The sequence below is a fragment of the Amblyraja radiata genome, chromosome 1, assembly GCF_010909765.2.
Source record: "Amblyraja radiata isolate CabotCenter1 chromosome 1, sAmbRad1.1.pri, whole genome shotgun sequence".
Taxonomy (NCBI): domain Eukaryota; kingdom Metazoa; phylum Chordata; class Chondrichthyes; order Rajiformes; family Rajidae; genus Amblyraja; species Amblyraja radiata.
Genome location: NC_045956.1, coordinates 25,622,074 through 25,645,650, shown reverse-complemented (window position 1 = coordinate 25,645,650; position 23,577 = coordinate 25,622,074).

The window sequence follows — 23,577 nt, the reverse complement described above, 5'->3', positions numbered from 1 at the left end:
TGTTATGTCTTGTGCTGTGTGTTCTATGTTGGACCCCCTCGAAAACGAGATGACTGTCCATCTCAAGGGGTTATCCATGAATAAACTTGTTTTAAACTTACTGCAAATGGTGACATGAGGTTGACAGGTACTACTTACTGCAAATGGTGGCTTGGGAGCATTGGCTTGAAGTTGAAAGGCACTGTAAATGGTGGCATGAAGTTGAAAGGCACTACGTACTGCAAGTGGTGGCTTGGGAGCATTGGTTTGAAGTTGAAAGGCACTACTTACTGCAAATGGTGGCTTGGGAGCATTGGCTTGAAGTTGAAAGGCACTACTTACTGCAAATGGTGGCTTGGTTGCTTTGGCTTGAAGTTGAAAGGCACTACTTACTGCAAATGGTGGCTTGGGAGCTTTGACTTGAAGTTGAAAGGCACCTCTTACTGCTAATGGTGGCTTGGATGCAATGGCTTGAAGTTAAAAGGCATTACTTACTTCAAATGGTGGCTTGGGTGAATTGGCTTGAAGTTGAAAGGCACCACTTACTGCAAATGGTGGCATGAAGTTGAAATGCACTACTTACTGCAAATGGTGGCTTGGGTGCTTTGGCTTGAAGTTAAAAGGCACTACTGTAAATGCACTTACTTCCTGTTTGCACTGTATATTGATTTTAGATAAAACGCTACCACTTACGGCTGTGATTTTTGGCCATCTTACTCAGTCCCCCTCCGCTGAGCAGGTGCAGAGAATTCTTCCCATCATGAAAAATAAAAGTGTTATTAGTATTTTTAAAAATGTTGAGAATCTCTCTCCTGTCAATCACTCCATGAAAGCCACACCTTTTCCGGTGGGGGGGGTTATAAAACCCGGAAATGTGGGTGTTGCTCAGTTTCTGCAAGATGGAGAAGGGAGAGGTCACGACTCGCTGAATTTAGTGGCTTTGCACCCTACTTCAAATGGTATGAAACTGCACTTGAATTTGGTGGCCTTGCACCCTGCTAGAAGTGGTAAGAAACTGCACTTGAATTTGGTGGCCTTATACCCTGCTTGAAATTGAATTTCAAGGATTAGCCGTGAGTGAACTACCAGCCCACCAGCCATGAGTGTGTGAGTTGCCAGCACAACAGGCTTGATTGACTGAGACGCCAGCCCAAGAATCCATTTGGCGCACAATTTGCATACTAGCCCTCTGGAAACCAATCCCTTCAGCTTACAACATCCATACTAGCGCTCCATAAAGCCCCCCCCCCCCCCCCCCCCCCCCCAACTGGCCACCAATATTAGAATTGGTGGAGAGGTGGAATATTGCGTTGGATGACCAGCCCTCCTGTGTGATGCTGGGACCCAACGGGTCCCACTTAGTCTAGTATATATTATAAATAGCTGGGGTCCCAGCATTGAGCCTTGCGGTACCCCACTAGTCACTGCCTGCCATTGTGAAAAGGACCCGTTTACTCCTACTCTTTGCTTCCTGTTTGCCAGACAGTTCTCTATCCACATCAATACCGAAGCCCCAATACCGTGTGCTTTAAGTTTGTATACTAATCTCTTATGTGGGACCTTGGCAAAACCTTCTGAAAGTCCAGATAGAACACATCCACTGGTTCTCCCCTATCCACTCTACTAGTTACATCCTCGAAAAATTCTATAAGATTCGTCAGACATGATTTACCTTTCGTAAGTCCATGCTGACTTTGTCCAATGATTTCACCACTTTCCAAATGTGCTGCTATCCCATCTATAATAACTGACTCTAGCAGTTTCCCCACTACCGATGTTAGGCTAACTGGTCTGTAATTCCCCGTTTTCTCTCTCCCTCCATTTTTTAAAAGTGGGGTTACATTAGCTACCCTCCAATCCTCAGGAACTGCTCCAGAATCTAAAGAGTTTTGAAAAATTATCACTAATGCATCCACTATTTCTGGAGCTACTTCCTTAAGTACTCTGGGATGCAGCCTATCTGGTCCTGGGGATTTATCGGCCTTTAATCCATTCAATTTACCTAACACCACTTCCTGGCTAACCTGGATTTCACTCAGTTCCTCCATCTCATTTGACCCGCGGTCCCCTGCCATTTCCGGCAGATTATTTATGTCTTCCTTACTGAAGACGGAACCAAAGTAGTTATTCAATTGGTCTGCCATGTCCTTGTTCCCCATGATCAATTCACCTGTTTCTGACTGCAAGGGACCTACATTTGTTTTTACTAATCTCTTTCTCTTCACAGATCTATAAAAAATGTTGCAGTCAGTTTTTATGTTCCCTGCCAGTTTTCTTTCATAGTCTATTTTCCCTTTCCTAATTAAGCTCTTTGTCCTCCTCTGCTGGTCTCTGAATTTCTCCTAGTCCTCTGGTAGGCTGCTTTTTCTGGTTAATTTGTACGCTTCATCTTTTGCTTTGATACTATCCGATATGATAGAATTTTATTTATACGATACGATATGATAGAATTTTATTCATGCCAGAAGGGAAATTGATCTGCCAACAGTCATAAAAACACAATATACATGAAATGAAATTAAAGTGACAAGTGGAAATGCTTGGTGGATGTGCAAAGATTGATGGGGGGGAGGGGGGGAGAGGAGTGTCAATCTCAGTACACCCCATGACAGAATGGGGGGGAGTTGTACAGTTTGATAGCCACAGGGAAGAAGGGTCACCTGTGGTGTTCTGTCCTGCATCTTGGTGGAACCAGTCTGTTGCTTAAAGCCTCAGGAGACACTCAGACTATCTTTGATCAGAATTTACTGGCTGTATCTTGCACTAAACAGTATTCAGATTATTCCCTTTATCATGTATCTAGTACACTGTGAATGGCTCGATTGTAATCATGTATTGTCTTTCCGTTCACTGCTTAGCGCGCAACAAAAGCTTTTCACTGTTCCTCGCTACATGCGACAATAAACTAAACTATACTAAACTAAGCAAGGAACTAAGGGAGCAAGAGGTGAAGAGGAACAATGATTCGCAGGACGATCGGATGGAGGCAGCGGTTGCAACGGGCCTTTGTTGCCAGCTGCAGCTGGGACTGTAAAATAGCACCAACATGGCACCTTTTGCAGATGGACTCAGTGGGCTGTTCTGTACATTCTGTACTAACCGGCTTATCATGTATGGCAATAGTCTTGCTGATCAGTGTGCAAAAAAAATGTATTTCACTGTACCTTAATTCATATGATAATAAATAAACCATTGAGATGCATGCACTCTCAATCACTAAACTGAATCCAATGGATTCCATAAAAGAGAAACAATCCACTTCAAAATATTATCATCGGTGGCATTTAAAATAATCTCCTTATATTCATTGGTGTAGGATAGCTGATTGTTAGAAATGACATTACCTGGATGCTCTTTCGCCCTTTTGTACTAGACCCTTTGAATGCCCCTCTGATGCATTTTTCTCACCAAGGCAACTGTTGTGAAAGCAGTTTGTTGGATAATAAAAAAGATTATTGTAATGTTGAGGCCGACCATCATTGATCAGTGTGAACTTCTGACTGAGAAGTCCCCACCACACTCTTTTTTAGCTTCCAAGGCAGATGTTCTGTCACCATTGACAATAAGGAGTTTCCAGGAATGGCGGAGACTTGGTTACGTAATTGGCCCTTTCTCTATTTCATCAGTAGTTTCACTATCTTCCAGTGAGAGAACATTGGAAACCCTATGGATTTCAAAATGTGCGCTTACATACTGAGAAAGGAAAACAGTTGTATGTCAGGACTGGGGCAAGTGTCACAATGAGCCGAGTTATAGTACTAACCCTGCAGGGAATCCCACAACCAGGTATTGCTTGGAATGCTCCGAATGACCAAGCTATAACTCAGAAATAAAAACACCATCAAATGTTGGAAATACTCAGTATGACAGGCAGCATTAATGGAAGGAGCAACAGTTAACCTTTACATAAATCTCTGGGAATCCCTTCCTGAACCCCTCCATTTTAAACACCTGTGGCATCAGCTTCCGCTGGGCGATTGGTATCGGAGGTCGTGTTGTCCCAGACATCAGGCGTTGGGCTGGTGAGCCTAGGACTCCGTCTCTGGAGATGTTTCTAAGGTTTAAAAGGTCGAGATAAACATCTGACTTGGCCAGGTGGGAGCGTTCCATTAGCTGTGTTGCGCTCCTGATGGCAAGTTCAGTGATCCCGTTGCCTTGAGGGTATTCAGGGCTGCTTGTGACATGGTGGAAGTTCCACCACTTGGCAAAGTGTTTGAATGCGTTGCTGGTAAATTGTCTTCCATTGTCAGTTTGCTGGCGGACTGGTGCACCGAATACGGAAAAGTGTCTCTGTAGCTTTTGTATAACCATGTCGGATGTGATGGTGGGCAGCAAGTCGAGTTCAAACCAGTTGGAGTAGGAGTCAACTAGGACTAGGTAGTGTGTACTGTGCCATTCAAAAATGTCTGCTGCCAGCGATGTCCAGGGCAGTGCTGGTGGAGGTTGCTGTAGCAGAGGTTGTTTCTGTTGGTGTGGTGCCAAACAGTTGCAGATGTGGCAGGATGCAGATCTGTCCCGTATAGAATTGGTCATCCCAGGCCAGTAGGGGAACGATGGACGCGTGGGTTTGAATCCCACTTCTGACACCATGTAAACATTGAAGTAACACAGGTCTAGAGTTTAAGTCATCTTTAATTATAACACATATTATAGCGGTACAGCAGGCTGTTAGTTCATCACTACCGCTTCCAAGACTACTTAATGTAGGAAGTGGGTGGTAATATAAAGTATACTGTAAGGTGGGGTTAATGATGCTACTCTACTATGATTGATTCACATGCAATAACCAATCTACACCTTGGGCATGCATGCAAAGAATCTCACTGTGACTAAGTTGTTACATGTGGCAATAATGTATTCATGCATACATTATTTCCACATGGGACAAATCACAGTGAAATTCTTCATTCGTGAATGAATACTTTATTGCCTCATGGGACAAGTCACAGTGAAATTCTTTGTTCGCATGCCCAAGGTATGCAAATAGTCGCCCATAAAGGGCGCTGACAAAGTTACAGAGCACCAATGCCAGGTTCCCCCCTTGTTCTCTCCCCCTCTCCCCCTCCTTCAGAGCCCCCACCCCCCACCCCCACGCCAGGTCCTCCATTGCCATTCATTTACTCCTACTTTCTGTTTCTTGTGCATCAACAGATTCTCAATCCACATCAACATGTTTTTCCTGATCCATGTGCAATAACATTTCATGTGGCACCTTGTCCAAACTCTTCTGAAATTCCAAATGCACCACATGCATTGGTTCCCCTTTATCTGTTCTGCAAACAAGATTATCCGACCATAAATCCATGTTGTCTTCCCAATGCAAACCAAAATATCTTGTAACTACTTCCTTAATCACAGATTCCAGCATGTTCCTTACGACTGATGTCCAGCTCATTGGTTTGTAATGCCATGTTTTTTCTTTCCCTTCTTTCTTAAATCATGGAGTACATTTATCATCTTTCAAACAACTAGAGTCTACGGAATTTTAGAAGTTAACGATCAATGCTTCCAGTATCTCCCCAGCCTCTTTCAAAATTGTAGATTAAAAATGGGGGCAAATAATTCAGCCTTAGGTTATCCACCCATGTACTGGGCTTCACCAGTTTTGAAGCTGACACAATCCACACTGCTATGCACATTGTACCATATCATGTTGCAAATAAGAGCAACAGGTTTCCATCTCAGAAGAATCGGGTAGGTTTTTAACAATCCAGCAGTTTCATCGTCATTAACCAAGGTGGCTTTCTAGATTAATTACAACTGCTAAAGTGGGATTCGAACTCAATCTCTCAGTGCTGTTGCCTGGTTTGCTAACGTACTCTTTTAACCAACCCGCTGATACTTGTCATTGTCTGCATTGTTCTTCTGCAAATATTAATGTTGATGCTGATTTCCACAAATGATGCGATGGTGATAAACTGTATTCTTTAATGTTATATATCGTGTATTCTTCAATGTTATATATTGTGTATTCTTCAATGTTATATATTGTGTATACCAAATTTCTCATTTATTTCCTGCCATTTGCAATGTGCTTGGCTGCAATACCCAATGATTATTGCATTAAATAGTTTTCACAAATGAATGGCTTGTTTGGCTACTTTACATGGGATTATCTGTCAACCTTGCCATGTGGGACCTTGGCCCACTTTACGATGCAGCAATCTGCCAAGTTTGCAATATTGTGGAAATGGTTGGTTGGCTTGATATAAATATGAGGTTTTTCATTTCCTATTTTAATTCTGCATTTGAAGAATTTATGAACCAGAATTTATTGGCATCTCAGGACCTATACTATGTACAGGTGCAGAGGTTCTATGAAAATATGGTGTGAGTGCCATGCTGTTGAATTACATGCAATGTCAAAATTTCTTCACATTATTAAGAATGACGGGGGCTGTTTGGAGCGTGTGTTACCATGGTGCTGCGAAATAGGACACATAAAAATGTCATTCAGTGATCTCATTAACATGATATCAATAATCAACAAGCCCTAATCGCATTGTTGCAGCACTTAATTGGGTCAATATTTACGAGGCCAATTCTTCATGTGATCAGCCATTCATCCATGGCAGGCAGATCACTCTAAACCATTGTATGGCACTCACTAATAAACATAATTCTTTTTTGCAGGCGCAATCCATCGACCGAAATGAATCAAACATTATGAATGAATCAAAGGGTTATATTCCGAAAAGTGGGAGTAGCAACCTTCACAGAATCCGTGGCCTACACTTTTCAGAGATTATTGGAGGGTCTGGTATGCTTATACCTAATCCACCTCTCATCTCACCTCATTCCATTCTTTTTTTTTTTAGATTTACAAGCAGCTGGAGCTGTAAACATGGAATTTTAATTTTAAGTTGCACCACTACTGCTTAAACACAACCTCTCTCTTCCTCTCGCATTTCAGACTGACCCGAACCTGTGCCTGACTATTCAAAATTTGTTCAAATTGAGCATTCTAAAGAATGACACAATCTTATATTCATAGACCAGCTCAGAAACAGACACTCCATATGAAGTAGGATTGCAAACGCTGCATATGGAGAGTCATTGGGCATGAGGGGGCTGACGCCTGTCGGTTCACCTGTGACTGAGGTCAAGTGGGTTCTATAACACAGAGTCTCTATTGAATGGGATGTATGGGCTCCCTGGTGGAATCATATTCTGCAGAGTAGTCATCAGAAATTCAGTTGAATCACCAACGTTATTCACTGTCTGCAGGAACTTGGTTACAAAAGGAATTGGTGAGTCTTTGCCAGTAATTCTTCCCACGTTGATGGAATTGTTGAGCAGTCAGTTCAGATGATGACAAAAGAATGTGCTGCACATGGCACTCAAAGATTGGAAGGGTATTAAATTTTAAATTGCTGCCTGATATTGAAAAATAAATATCAGACAACAAGTTAAATAATTAATGATCAGCAATGTCTGTGGACTGTCTCTTTGGCTACACTGTGGACTTTGGTTTTTGCTCTGTTATTATGTTTATGCATTATTGTGATTATATATTTATCTGGGTCTTTGTATTTACATGTCTGGAAAGCTGCAGCAAGTACATATGTCATTGTTTTCTGTCGTTGGTGTTTATAACAATTAAACACTTGACTCCTGGTGCCACAACATGTGAATAAGTGATTATTCCAGATGTACAAGAGAAACTGACCTTTAACTATTGAAAAGGTCACCTGACATAACTAATTTATTCGTACCTTCTCAAAATGATAGATTTTAACCAAATTATGCAGTAGATACGCTGTTTTGCCGTTTGGTTTTAGAAAAAAACATTTGACATTTTTATTTATACCCTTCATGTTAAGTGTACCTTGTTTCTTCTCATGAACCTTGCAACCTTCCTATTAAATAATGAGATGGCCGCACTTTGAATTGTTAAGCTATTTCCGAGCTCTTTAATCATATTGCCTTGGATATTTCAGCAAAATGTGGCTTTACATAATGTTGAAGGAATTGCTACTGCAAAAATAAAGAAAACAAAACAAAAACCTTCAGTCTGAAGAAGGGTCCTGAACCAAAACGTAACCTCTCCATGTCCTCCTGAGATGCTGCCTGACCTGCTGTGTTACCCCAGAACTTTGTGTCCTTTTGTGTATTAACCAGCATCTGCAGTTCCTTGTTTCTCCAAAACAAAAAAACAACTTGATAAATGAAACATCCTTGAAACACCTTGGGGGGAGAAAATGGGAAGATGGACAATATAAGAAGATCAGATCTATTTTCCCTGAGTTCACTGTTCAGTAATTTCTTCACCTTTTTGACAACTGAAATATACTTGAAATAAATCTAGGATTAGTAAATTGTGGCCTTCATTGATTAAAGCATAAAAACTAATGGTAAAACAAATTAGGAGCACTCTCGGTGAAGTAACATGTACCGTTTAAAGGAATCTGTATAAAGGGGAGTAACGCTCTCCCTGACACATCCTGTAATTCAATAATTCCTCACTTTCCAAAGAGACATCAGACATTGGCATTTGGCTTGATGGAATTGTTCCCTTTTAGAGTAATAACTAAGCTTGCCTTCTGCATCTGTGCAGAACTTAGCTGACCATGTTCCTAGAGTATTTCATAGTAGATTGCATTCTTTGACATCAAATAATTTGTTCAAATAAAGCTTGTTGGAGGACAAATTAAAAAAGAGAAAAGGTCAGGCAAGGAAAGTGCTGCCTCTTTGTCAAACGCTTGACTTAAAGTTCTAAATTAAGTTTGGATTACAGTCCTTTCCAACAATAATATTAAAAAACAAATAATGAATGATATAAACCTGGCAGAGCATTCCTGAGGCTTGCACAGTGCACAATTGATTGAAATATTGGTGATTCATCTCTGGCACCTTGGGGGTACTGTGTTGGGAGAGGGCCTGCCTGTTCGTTAGACTCAGTGCGTTTGCCTGCCTCTGGGTGATTTACCACTATTATTTTGCTTTCCTCTAAATGGGGTAGAGAGGGAAAAACAGATCGAATGGCAGTGCAGACTTGGGCTGGTGGTCCAATACTGCTCCAATAACTTAAGGCAAAGGCACTTTTAATTGATCAAAGGACACAGCACAGAAACAGGCCCTTTGGCCCTCACCGACCATCAATAACCCGTTCACACTAGTTCTATGTTATCCCACTTTCCCATCCACTCCCTATACATCAGGGGCAATTTTTACATAGGGTAGAATTGACCTACAAGCCTGCACGTCTTTGGTATGTGGGAGGAAACCGGAGCACATGGAGGAAACCCACGCGGTCACAGGGAGAATGCGCAAACTCCGCGCACACACACACAGACAGCGCCCGGGGTCAGGATCGCACCCGGGTTTCTAGCGTTGTGAGGCAGCTGTTCTACCCGCTGTGCCACAGTGCTGCATGTATTCTACCATTGCTCCTTAGTGAGGTACCCAGTAATTTGAGCGTCCCATTCCCCTCATGGATGCTTTTCATTGACTTTAGCTCCGTCTTCAATACCATCATCCCCAGCAGACTGGTCACCAAACTCATGGATTTAGGACTCTCCCAACCCATCTGCCTCTGGATCAAGGACTTTCTGTCTAACCGCCCCCAGACCGTCAGACTGGGCCATCACCTCTCCACCCCCATCACACTCAGCACCGGCTCCCCACAGGGCTGTGTGTTGAGCCCCCTCCTCTACGCCCTCTACACCCACGATTGTGCCCCCGCCCACTCCACCAACACCATCGTCAAGTTTGCGGACGACACGACTGTGGTTGGACGTATCTCAGGAGGAGATGAGACAGCCTACAGAGAGGAAGTCCAAAGACTGGCAGCGTGGTGTTCAGACAACAACCTCATCCTAAACACCACAAAAACAAAGGAAATTATCATAGACTTCCGTAAGAACAGTGTAGCCCCCAAACCCCTATTAATCAATGGGGACTGTGTGGAAAGGGTCTCAGACTTCAGATTCCTGGGCACACAAATTACGGAGGATCTCTCCTGGACTACAAACACCACCACAGCAGTCAAGAAGGCCCAGCAGCGACTCTACTTTCTGAGGATCCTCAGGAAAAATAGCCTGGAGGAGAAGCTGCTGGTGTCCTTCTACCGCTGCTCCATCGAGAGTGTGCTGGCGTACTGTATAACCACATGGTATGCCAGCTGCTCTGCAGCGGACAGGAGAGCCCTTCAAAGGGTCATCAACACCGCACAAAAAATCACTGGCTGCCCACTGCCTTCCCTGAAGGACATCTTCTGCTCTCGCTGCCTTGGCAGGGCAGCCAACATCCTGAAGGACCCTTCCCACCCTGGACACAACCTGTCCACCTGCTGCCCTCTGGCAGACGGTACAGGTCTTTCAAAACTCGCACAAACAGACTCAGATACAGCTTCTACCCCATAGCCATACGTGAACTTAACAATGCAAAATAAGAAATAACACTCACATTCAACTGAATGGTTCTACCTCAGCTGCTATTGTTATTTATCTGTAAAAAAAAATTTATATGTATATATTTTTACCTTTTCTTATATATTTAAAATTGCTCTTGTGAATCGCACCGTGGGATTGACTTCTAAATTTCGTTGTACCATGTGCAATGACAATAAAGAGATTCATTCATTCATTCAGTAAGGGAGGCACAGATTGCCCTGGGATCAATAAACCCGGACCTCGAACCACAGAAAGGAGGCATCAGCCAGAATTTGTCTGTGCTGGGAGGTGCACGAGGCTCGCAATCGCCGGGTTTCCATCAGCACCTTCCTGGACAACCTCTCCCTGGTGCTGGGGGCCATGGATCGGTTCTGGAACCCCGAGCACCAGCTATGCTCTGAACCCGGGCCCCTGCAATCCTCGTTTTGGATGGTGTGGAGGGGAGGGGGGTGGGGGGTCGGTTCGAGACAACCCGGCACACAAGGCGAGGGAGTGTCGAATGGATCCAAACCAAATGGAAGGGAATCAAGGGATATGAGGAAAAAGCCAGAACGGGGTACTGATTTTGGATGGTTGGCCATGATCATATTGAATGGCGGTGTTGGCTCAAATGGCCAAATGGCCTACTCCTGCACCTATTGTCTATGTTTCTAAAGCTGATATAGCTATTTTGTTCTGGTTATGCTGAGTTATATTTCAAGACCAGTTGTGAAACGTTGTGATCTGGATTTAGGCAGGTTGCACTGCCACTTCACGTTAATTATGGGAGGATTGGACTCCATTACTGGCGTGAACCTCACAGCTATTAGGGAAAACTAGGTTCACCATCTTTTTAAAAAAAAGACACTAAGTGCTGGAGTAATGCAGCAAGTCAGGCAGCATCTCTGAAAAACATGTGTAGGTGAAGTTTCAAGTTGGGACCCTTCCTCAGACTGATTCCAGAGATTTCACTTAGTTATTCTAGCATTTTGAGTCCTTTTTTTTGAAAACCAGCACCTGCAGTGTTTCTACATTTCATACATGTTAAGATAATTTACTGATGCAAGGTCTTAACCCAAAACACTCACCATCCCTTTGCCTTCATAGTTGCTGTGTCCACTGAGCTCTTCAAGTTCAAGTTCAAGTTCACAGTTATTCTTACATGTACCAATTGGTGCAATGAAATTTGAGTTACCATACAGCCCTACAAATAAAATACCACAATACACAAAGCCTCTTTCAAAAACATTCATTCATTATGAAGGAGTGAAGTCTGTGGACCTTGATATGCACTAGGTTTTTTATTTGGGTTGCTTTCTTAAACATTGCTGCATTTAAGCCAAGAGCAGGTTTACAAATCTTTTGTCATTATTATGTCGTAATTTGTCATAATTTATTCATAAGACTTAATCAGATTTCCATTCCTGTCTTCTGTCATAAAACTGGAGACAGGGCCCAGTGAAGGGAAATGTTTACAGCTGCTTACAGCTGAGGGTCACTTTAGACTGTTTTACTGTTTTACTGTTCTCTTTTTTTTTAATAAATCATGTTTCCCAATTTTATTAGTTGTTTAAGTTGTGACGATCGGATGGAAGCTGCATACCAAATCTCGTTGCACCTATGTGCAATGACAATAAAATATATTATAATAATAATAATTATTATTATTATTATTATTATTATTATTAGGGAGTGTTCTGAATGAGTTGGCTCAAGCTGATGCCTATGGTAAAGTTTAAATTTCTGGAGGTAACAAAATAAGAGTTATGATATTAATACCTTATGTGAATAAGGTGAACTTTATTAGCTGATAGGAAAGAGAGAGAGAGAGAGAAAATATAATCAAAACTGGTGGAACATTAGACCTTGTTTGATGATCTGTTTTGTTTAGTATCATTGCATAAATCAATTTGGGACAACTGCAACTGAAATCCCCTCATAGTTTCATAGAGCCCTACCACATGGAAACTGGCCCTTCAGCCCAATTTGTCTATGCCAATCAAGTTGGCATTTTAAGCTCATCCCATTTGCCTGCATGAAGTTCTATCCCTCTAAAACGTTCCTATCCATATTTTTTCAAATGTCTTTTAAAGTGGTAAATGTGACCTCTGGTTGCTCACTTCAGATACGGACTACCCTAATCGCGCCCCTCTCACCCTCCTTAGACCCCCTTCCTAACTGAACCAGATCTTGTTGTAAGCGTGTATACCTCCATCTCAGTGGAATAGATTAGGAAAAGAAGGGAAAAATTAAGATACTTGGGAGTGCTGGTGCAAAAAGTTAATCTGCAAGTCGAATCGGTAGTAAAGAAAGCAAACACAAGTCTAACATTTATTTCAAGTGAGCTTGTATACAAAAGCAGGGATGTAATGCCGAGGCTCTATAAGGCGCTGGTAAGACCACATTTGGAATATTTTTAGCTATTTTGGGCACTATATCTGAGGAAGGATGAGCTGGCTCTGGAGAGGGTCCAGAGGAAGTTTACAAGAATAATCCCAGGAATGAGTAGATTAACCTATGATGAGCATTTGTCGGCACTTGGCCTGTACTCGCTGGAGTTTAGAAGAATGAGGGGGGAACTCATTGAATAATACAGAATAGTGAAAGGCTTGGAGAGAGTGGGTGTGGAGACGATGTTTCCACTAGTGGGAGAGTCTAGAACTAGAGGTCATAGTCTCAGAATTAAAGGACGTTCTTTTAGGAAGGAGATGAGGAGAATTAGTTTTCGTCAGATGGTGGTGAATCTGGAATTCTTTGCCACAGTAGGCCAAGTCAATGGATATTTTTAAGGCAGAGATAGATAGATTCTTGATTAGTAGGCGTGTCAGAGTATAGGTGGAGAAGGCAGGAGAATGAGGTTAGGAGTGAGTGTTAGATCAGCCATGATTGAATGGCAGAGTAGACTTGATGGGCCGAATGACCTTTTTCTACTCCTGTTCCTTTTGACCTTACGACGTCTGTCAACATCATCGAAGAAAAGAAGAACATGCACTATAAGCAAAACCCAAACGCGGGAGGAACTCCGGTGGGTCAGGCAGCATCTGGTGAGGGAATTCTGCATCTTAACTCCCCACACCAGTATTCAGAGCCAAGCATCAACGATTTGGCTCACTGCTTCATTCCTTTTTACACATTTTATAGTGGCGGTCAAGGGAGCACCTGAATCCATTTTTTGGGGGCATTAACTCAGGACTGTAGGATTCGCTTGGACAAACATTTCATATGGCCAGTACCTTGAATACTTCTGCTGAAGTTAACAAGATCATATTTCCCCTGTTGCAATCAACAGCAGGGATACGAGGCCAGAATTCTTCAATGCTTACACCATGGTGCCCTCTTCCTGAACCTTCAGTGCCAACATTTATTTAGATCGAATAAGATCAAAGCCTGCGTTCATGAAAAAAAAATAAGAAAGTGAAGCTTGTCTTTGGAGAAAATCAATTGAATATGAAGCATAGCAATCTGAAATCAAATTGAAAATGATTTTGCAAGGACCGCTGTTAATTTTTCACATTTGCACATATAAGTGGATATCTTAATGAAAAATGTCATTAAATATTTAAAACAATTTTGTTTGTTTATACTTCAAGGACTGGTGTAAGATGAAAGCTTTTATTATGGTAGGAAAATATATTAAAAACACACTTTACCATCATCCTGTTTATCAGCATTCCTTTTTTGCATCCCAGTGATTCAATTTAGGACACGCAGCAATAAAATATAACAACACGGGCTTTCATCATGGGAGGAATGAGCAAAATGCTTCAATTTCATAACTAAAATTCGTGCTGCTACATAAAAATGATTTTTAGTTACCCTCGAGCCTTTCAAACAAATACTGCTATCAAAGAAAGTCTCGTCTTCATTATTATCCTGAACTTGGTGTTTAACAACCAAATACTTCATATCCTTACTCCCTTTCTGAGCCCACCTCACCACCATCAGAACATTATAGACTTGCTGTTTAGAATTTACCTGCCGCTTTCCCCATCAGTACTTTCTCTGCTAATGGGGAGCTTCAAATCATATTCTTGAAAGTACTAATTCCAATGTATAAAACAAGTGTCTGAATTAATTTATGAGCATATAAAGACTCTGTGAAATTTATTTTTGTCATAAGCTGAGAAAATACATTTTAAATCATTTTATGCCCAAGATGATATATAACCACTTTTAAAATGGGCCCTACATTTTGAACAGCTGATAAGGACATTCATGATTTCTTATTCTGTCCTGTAGAGCGTTTGAACCATTGTGAAACATAGAAAATAGGTGCAGGAGTAGGCCATTCGGCCCTTCGAGCTTACACCGCCATTCAATATGATCGTGGCTGATCATCCAACTCAGTATCCTGTACCTGCCTTCTCTCCATATCCCCTGATCCCTTTAGCCACAAGGGCCACATCTAGCTCCCTCTTAAATATAGCCAATTAACTGGCCTCAACTACCTTCTGTGGCAGAGAATTCCACAGATTCACCACTCTCTATGTGAAAAATGTTTTTCTCATCTCGGTCCTAAAAGGCTTCCCCCTTATCCTTAAACTGTGACCCCTTGTTCTGGACTTCCCCAACATCGGGAACAATCTTCCTGCATCTAGCCTGTCCAACCCCTTAAGAATTTTGTAAGTAAAACTATGCAGTTCACAATATTTTTTTCTAGTTGCCACATTTATTAAAGATCATTTAGAGACTGTAACAGATTTTAACAGAAAGAAAGAGAGAAGAGTACAACAAGTTTTTGACCAAATTTTTACAATAATATCAGTAATATCTAGTACATAGAACATGTAGAGCACAGGAACACACCCTCCAATGTCTGCTGAACATGATGCCAAGTTAAACTAATCTCCTCTGCCTGCACATGAGCAATATTCCTCCAGTTAATTCATAAAGGTTTAAATTGGGCGACATGTCACAAGGCTTTCAAAAGAATGTAGAAATAATTAATTACAAGATCATTGAGTTTAAGTGACACCTAAACACCATGTACATGCTAATGTCGAATAGCAATACATGATGCACATGTGCACTCTCAACTTGATGGAGCACATCTGGGCAATTGCAATGATCCCATCTTCCCAGCTAGTTTAGTTTAGTTTAGTTTAGAGATACAGCACGGAAGCAGGCGGTTCAGCCCACCAGGTCCACACCGACCAGCGATCCCCGCATATTAACACTATCCTACACATACGAGGGACAATTTTTTTTACATTTACCAAGCCAATTTAGCTACATACCTGTTCGTCTTTGGAGTGTGGGAGGAAACCGAAGATCTTGGAGAAAACACAGGCGGTCACGGGGAGAACGTACAAACTCCGTACAGACAGCACCCTCAGTCGGGATCAAACCCGGGTCTCCGGCGCTACTAGCGCTGTAAGGCAGCAACTCTACCGCTGTGCCACTGGCCGCCTTAGTTGTAGGCAAGCCAAATTAAACATAGGGCTACAATAATGCATTGTCAATTTTGGAACCTGTATCCCTCTGGGAACAGTGTAGTTATAACATTGTAAGATTATTGAATTGCCGTTTTATTGCACTGAGGTGAAATTGCAGCAGCAGACAAAGTATTAACAAGTTCATATGCTAATGTGGCAATAAATGTTATATCTTGACTAAAATAGATTTCAGCCAGCAGAAGTTCCACTGCTGTGTGAAAATGCAGCTAGAGCAATCAATGGATCAATATATCAGGCCTGTGGATTGGCAATTAATAGATTAGATGGGTTTATTTTTATTGTAATGAGGTTTGTTGGAGGAGATGACATTTATTATGGGGGGTTTTTTTTAATATTTTTTTTTTCAAAGTTAATTGGTGAATGAGCTGTATTTTCTGAGTAGAATCTTAACATTAAATGTAGATCTAAAATAATTAACAGTAAAAGAGAAAATGAGGACATTTTAACTAACCAACAAGAACATGGAAAACTGGTCCAATAGGGACGATCGTCTCTGAATACAATATGTAATAAAACCATACATAGATTTATAAGGAATGTGCTCACAATGTTTTACTCATCATACACAGTGGAAGGCATTTTCTTATTGTGTGTATAGGGAATTAAACATAGACCAATAGATACATACATATTCTACAGAATACAACCAAAGGTAACATATATGCATCTTAATATGCATCTTACTTTTTGCATTATCTGCTTGCAATGATCCCCATGTCCTGCTCATCATAGTATCATAGAGGTGACCACTCAGCCCACTCTGCCTCTGCTATTCCATTGGAAATTGCTTTCTAATGTCTCATTCCATCAATCATCTCTTACAGTCTAATATTTTTCTCTTCAAAGATGTATTCAATTCAATTCTGAATGTCAGTATTGATTCATTCCACCATCATTTCAGGCTGTGTTTTTAGGATCGTAACTTTGCAAATAAAAACAAAAAAACATAATCTCCTTGTCCCTTTTCACTCCCTAACTTCCACCTGCAGCTTTCCTGCAGCACCAGAGGATCAAATACCTTTGACCACTGCTATACCACGATCAGAGATGCATATCGCACCATCCCTCGACCTCACTTCGGTAAATATGGCCACACAGCTGTGCTGCTTCTTCCTGCATGCAGGCAACAACTGAAGAGCACACCCCAGGCAGTGAGGACTGTACAGAGCTGGTCAGGGGAGGCAGTGGAACAACTCCGGGACTGCTTGGAGTCAGTAGACTGTGCATTGTTCTACAACGGACCTGAATGAATACACCACAGTTGACTTCATAAGGAAATGTGTGGAGGACTGTGTTCCTATGAAAACCATCCAGGTTAGCACGCAACAAAAGCTTTTCACTGTATCTCGGTAGACATGACAATAAACTAAACTGATCTCCCCTATCTGGTTGATCCATATCCCTCCATTCCCTGCATATCCATATGCCCATCTAAAAGCCTCTTAAATGCCACTTTTGTAACTGGCTCCATCACCACCCCCAGCAGTGCATCCAGAATCCTGTCAGTACAGGACTCCAGACCTAGGCTCAAAATTAGTTGCAGAGAAGCAAATTATCATAAATTGATAGTAAATCTTCACACACAGACAACTAGATCTCATTGTGGGGACGGAACAGTGATGCAGCTGTTAGAATTGCTTCCTCATGGAGTTAATTTTGACCTCAGGTGTGTGCTATCTGTATGGAGTTTGCAGGTTCTCCCTATGACCACGTGAGTTTCCTCCAAGTGCTCGAGTTCCTCCCACATCCCAAAGACGAGCAGATTTGAAAATTAACTGGTGTCCATAAATTACCCCAAGAGTGTTGGGAGTGGGTGCAAAAGAGGGAAAAGATAGAACTAGTGTGAACCGGTGATTGATGGTTGGAATGGACTCGGTGGGCCAAAGGGCCTCTTTCCATGCTGTATATTTTCAATCAATCAATCAATGGATCAATCAATAAGAATAAGGAGTAAGCCATTTAGAACGGAGATGAGGAAACGCTTTTTCTCACAGAGTGTGGTGAGTCTATGGAGTTCTCTGCCTCAGAGGGCGGTGGAGGCAGGTTCTCTGGATGCTTTCAAGAGAGCTAGATAGGGCTCTTAAAAATAGCAGAGTCAGGGGATATGGGGAGAAGGCAGGGTACTGATTGGGGATGGTCAGCCATGATCACATTGAATGGCAGTGCTGGCTCGAAGGGCCAAATGGCCTACTCCTGCACCTATTGTCTATTGCCTAATCAAAGTAAATGCATTCTGTTATATGATGATCTATTCATCTTTAAATAAATACAAAGCTGCTTCCTCCACCACGTTTATCACAGTCTTTATTTGATATTATGCACTGAATAATACTGCTATTAATCATAATAATTTTGACACAGTTCTCAGATGTAAACGAGCCTTTTGCTGAAAAGCCTCTTGGAAACAGCTTTGAAATGGGGAGTCTGCTTGTGCTGTACCATGGGGATTTTCTCACACTGTACTAGGCTGATGAACTGTTGAGGCAGGCAGTAATGCTCTTCTTCCTCCTATCAGTTCCTCCTATCATCTGAATAAGGGGATTTGAGCCTTTAATATATTTGCATTTTCTCCCATTTGCTGTTAGCTATTAAAATGAATTAATTTTACATTTTGTTTTTTTCATTATATTCACATACAAGCAGTCAGACAATAGCCTTCAGAATTTGGTACTCAGCCTGGTTGCTGGGAAGGAGAAGCAGAATCCAACTTCTGCGTTTTCACAGAGCCGTTTCGGCTTTTGAAAGAACTGGATGGGATGGAATACAGTATGCACCAAATTTACTTATTTTGTCCTGATGCTCCACTTCTGTCCTGAAGGGCAACTGCAGCATTAAATAGAATTGCGAAGAAGGTGAGTGCAGATGGATATACAGTATATTCCAACATCTCTTTTTAAAATGGCCCAACTTTCCCATTTGTTAAAGTGTTTTCAGATTCCACAATCTTGTAACAGATGCTATCGGTCCAGTGCTTAAACAACTCAATCATACGCAGTGTGATCAAAATTTGTATTTGCTAATTGAGATCTGATGCTCTCCCGATAGTGATATGTAACGTTAGAAACATTACTGTCTGAAGAAGGGTCACAGCACAAAATGTCGCCCATTCCTTCGCTCCAGGGATACTGCCTGTCCTGCTGAGTTATTCCAGCATTTTGTGTCTATTTTCGATTAGAAACATTAACGAGGGGTAACTGAGCATAGGATTAGTAACCAGAAGAAATATATATCTTAAATTTGCCAGTAAAGTGCGACTAATGATTTCACACGCTTGGTCTTTTGATGGTATTACTTATCTAGAGATATCTGATTTCCCTGCATTTGGCTGCATATGTCTCTTTAGATGTTCACATCCAGCTGAATTAGATTGTGTGTGGATGATGGAGGATTGATGGCAATAGATGTCTGTAGACCATTTGTTTGGACAATTTGTGTCACTTATTTGGACAAGAGGTTTTTCGTTCTTCTTTGGATCATAGACTTCTTTCAGTGCCATCATTGACAGAGATTCCAATTCAATACATTTCAATATTGTATTTGTATTGTATTGTATTTTAATGACCACACAGCCAGGCTGGTGGAATTTTGGGTTGTCGGCAGCGATACAATAATAAAGAACACACAACCACAATAAAAATGTGACACAAACATCCACCACAGCATTCATCACTGTGGTGGAAGGCACAAAAATTTGGCCAGTCCTCCTCCATTTACCCCCGTGGACAGGACCAGAGTCCAGAGTCAGTCCATGATCGGCTCTTCCTCACCGGAGACCGCGGCTTTAAGTTGTTGTAGGCCGCAGGCCGGCGGTCGAGATTTAAAGTCCCCGCCGCAGCCAGAAGCACCGTAAACTGCAGGGCCGGCGGTCGAAGCTCCCCTCCAGGGGTGATGGTAAGTCCATGCCGTCCCCGCGGTAGAAGTTGGCCGCGGGCCGGCAGTGATGGCTCCTTCTTCCCCCACATGGTCCCCCACGAGGGATCCCGGGCTGTAGACGCCGCACCAGCTGGAGCTCTGCAGACCGCGACTTCAGGCTGCCGGCTGCCCCGGGCCAGCGAAACGGAGCGCTCCCCTCCAGCGAGCCCCAGCGAGGGCTCATCCGCTCCACAACGAGAGTCCACGCTGTGCCCGCCGCTGAAGTCCCGGGCGCGTCTCTGGGAAAGGCCGCGCCGATCCTTGATGTTAGGCCATGGAGGAGGCGACCAAAGCGGTTTCCCCCTCACCCCCCCCACACCACCCCCCACACAAAACAAACAAAGGAACATTAAGCACATACTTTAAAACATACTAAAAAATAAAAAAAAGTTGAAAAATCTGACGCGCTGCTGACATGGCTGCTGCCAGAGCAGCGCCCCCTACAATATCTTCTGTGAATTTATTCACTGGCTCATGATTCTATTGCTAGCCACCTCACTTTAATGTAAACCTCTACAACTGGAATCTAACTACTCATCTTATGGAAATTTGTGCATCTCAAAGTATTTAGACAAAATATAAAGTGGGATGGCACAGGTCATAAGATTATAAGATCATGTGTTAGGAACAGTATTCTTGAGAAGGTGGTGGTGAGCTGCCTTCATGAACCACAAGGGCCTGTCCCACATAGGGAATTTTTCAGCGGACTGCCGGCGACTGTCAAGTTCCCGGCAGTCGCCTGAAAAACCGGGAGCTGGAATGGCGACTGTCAGAGTGGAACACACATGCACACACACACACACACACACACACACACACACACACACACACACACACACACACACACACACACACACACACACACACACACACACACACACACACACACACACACACACACAAACACATCGCAAAGGCAGGGGCCAGGGAAAGCGGGGGGAGCACTGTCTGAAATTCACATGGTGTAAAGCCAAGGTGATACAGACGCACACCGCGATGAACAGAAAGGTTAAGACGGCTAGTTAAAAGAGCGGTGGTGGGGGGAGGGGAGAAGAGAAGGGGGGAGAGGGGGGGGAGAAGGGGGGGAGAGAGAAGAGGGGGGGGGAGAAGGGGGGAGGGGAGAAGGGGGGAGAAAAAGACACTTTTAAGAAGTTTCACAACTTTTAATAAGCCAGAGATACAAAGCTGTGAAGATTGGCGGGCATTTAACATTACCGGTCGGTTATCCTTGGTTCAGAAAACTATTGCTTACATTTATTTTCCCCAATGAGCCAATGAAAATGCCCTGTCAGCAAAGGCGATTAACTAAAACTACCTACGACTACCTCGACTATCCATAACTACATGGCGACCCCACTACAACTGCACCTACGACCACAGGATTATCGATTTTCTCCATGGCGACCAATTTTTGATTGCAGAAAATTTTCAACATGTTGAATTTGCGGTTTCGATACTGAGGCCATGACTAGTTCCCAGAATGTGGGAACTCCTCGCGACCATGAAAAAGACTCACCAGAGACCACCAGCGAACATGTGGCAACCATGAGGCGAGCGCAGAGTCTCCTGCACGCGCCCTACAGAAGAACTTCTGGTGAAGACACCTCAGGTTTTAACCAAGAAGCAATGAATTGTAATTGTAATTGTAATTCATTTATTAGCCAAGTATGTAAAAACGTACAAATAATTTGATTTGCCGCACAGTCATACCAGAAATGCAACAAGACACACAATTACATAAAAATTAACTATGATGGAAGGCAATAACATATTATCTTCTTCCCTCCTTTTCTCCCGCGATCGGGGCAGTCAAACCATCCACAGTCAGGATGATTGAAGCTCCTGCAGCCGGCGATCGAAGCTCCCACGTTGGGGCGGTCGAAGCTCCCGCAGTTGGAGCTTCCGAAGTCAATCCCTAACCAAGGGAACGCGAGCTCCACAATGTTAAGTCCGCAGGCTCCCGCGGTTGGAGCTCCCGAAGTCGATTCCCAGCAAAAGGACCGCCACTTCCACGATGTTAGGCCGCAGTGCAGACGGGGATATGATACGGAAAAAGTCGCATCGCCTTCGAGGAAAGAAAAAAAAAGTTTCCCCCATTCCCCCTCCCTCCACCCCACACATAATACAAAACTAAAGATACACTAAAACATACATTTAACAACAGAGTAAAAACAACAAAAGAAGAAAAGGACGAGACAGACGTTCGCTATATACCAGTGTTGTATTTCCAAATCAACTTTGAGAGAAACCTACAGGCATTGATGCTCCTGTGCCTCTACTTGGTGCTGACGGAAGTGATATGATATTAATTTACATTGTGTGAGCCGCACCTACTTCAATTAAGCCAACACAATATAATTTGTTATTATTTCATCTTTTGTGTTGTTTACTTCTGTGAAAGTAAATTGTCTTCATATGCAGATGAGGCATATTGAGGAGCTGGCTTGCTGAACATGCAATGTGCCACAATGTGCCACAGGTACATTAAGTAGTAGTCACACATTCACTCACTTGGTCAGAGGGTGGTGAATCTGTGGAATTCTTCGCTACAGAAGGCCGCCAATGGATATTTTTAAGGCAGTAATAGATAGATTCTTGATTAGTAAGGGTATCAGGGATTATGGGGAGAAGGCAGGAGAATGGGGTTAGGAGGGAGAGATAGATCGGCCATGATTGAATGGCGGAGTAGACTCGATGGGCCAAATGGCCTAATTCTATTCCTATCCCTTATGACCTTATGACATTAATATTTAGGGATGGCCTTACCACCATTGACCAGATCCAGAAAATGAATTTGAAAAGAAGTTTCTGAAATGCATATGACAGAAACAGCAACAAGATGAGCCCTTGTCACTTTAAGAGGCAGCCAGAATTTTTGTCACGGACCACTATGAGGTGCTCTGGCCATTTTGGGGATTTTCACAATGATAGCACCGAGCAGGCGTTGTCACCTCCTCCAGTATACCCAATCCAGGGACAGAATGTATTCATATACCAATGGTGAAACAAAGTTGCTCAGGACCCTCAGGTTCAGAGAAGGGGAGCCATGGTTACAAACTAAGTAGAATTAGATAAACACATATGCTTGGATTATGTTGGAAGAAAATAGTAATGATGAAGGGACATCTTCACTCCATATCACACAGGCATGCATCAGTTCAGTGTCTGACACTACACTAGTTTTATGGTTAGTTTCGTGGTGGCCAAGCAACTCCAGAAGCTTACAACTCCAGCAGCAAGGTGGCGCAGTGGTAGAATCGCTGCCTTACAGAGCTTGCAGCGCCAGAGACCCAGGTTTGATCCCGACTACGGGTGCTGTCTGTACAGAGTTTGTATGTTCTCCCCGTGATCGCATGGATTTTCTCCGAGATATTCAGTTTCATCCCACACTCCAGAGGCGTTTGTTGGTTATGTGTAAATTGTCCCTAGTGTGTGTAGGATAGTGTTAATGTGTGGGGATGGCTAGTCGGTGCGGAGTCAGTGGGCCAAAGCGCCTGTTTCCGCGCTGTATCTAAATTAAACTAAACTAAACTAAATCACATGCATCAGTGCAACAGTTCAGTGTCTGACACTGCACATAGTTTTATGGTTAGTTTAGTGGTGGTCAAGAGACTTTATAAGCTTACAACTTGGCAGAAATTAACAATAGCACTGGTGCCTGTTCTTTGGATGCAACAATTGTACTTGAGTTTGATTGCAAAGGGTTTGAGGATTCTGTAAGGTAAGCGACGATTACAAATTGCTGACTAAATATCCTGGTTGATGCGACAATGTATCAGAAGCAATGTTGCAAATCATCCTCAAATGATCACGCACACGCACAAAATATACTACACATTATTTTTCATAGAAAAGTA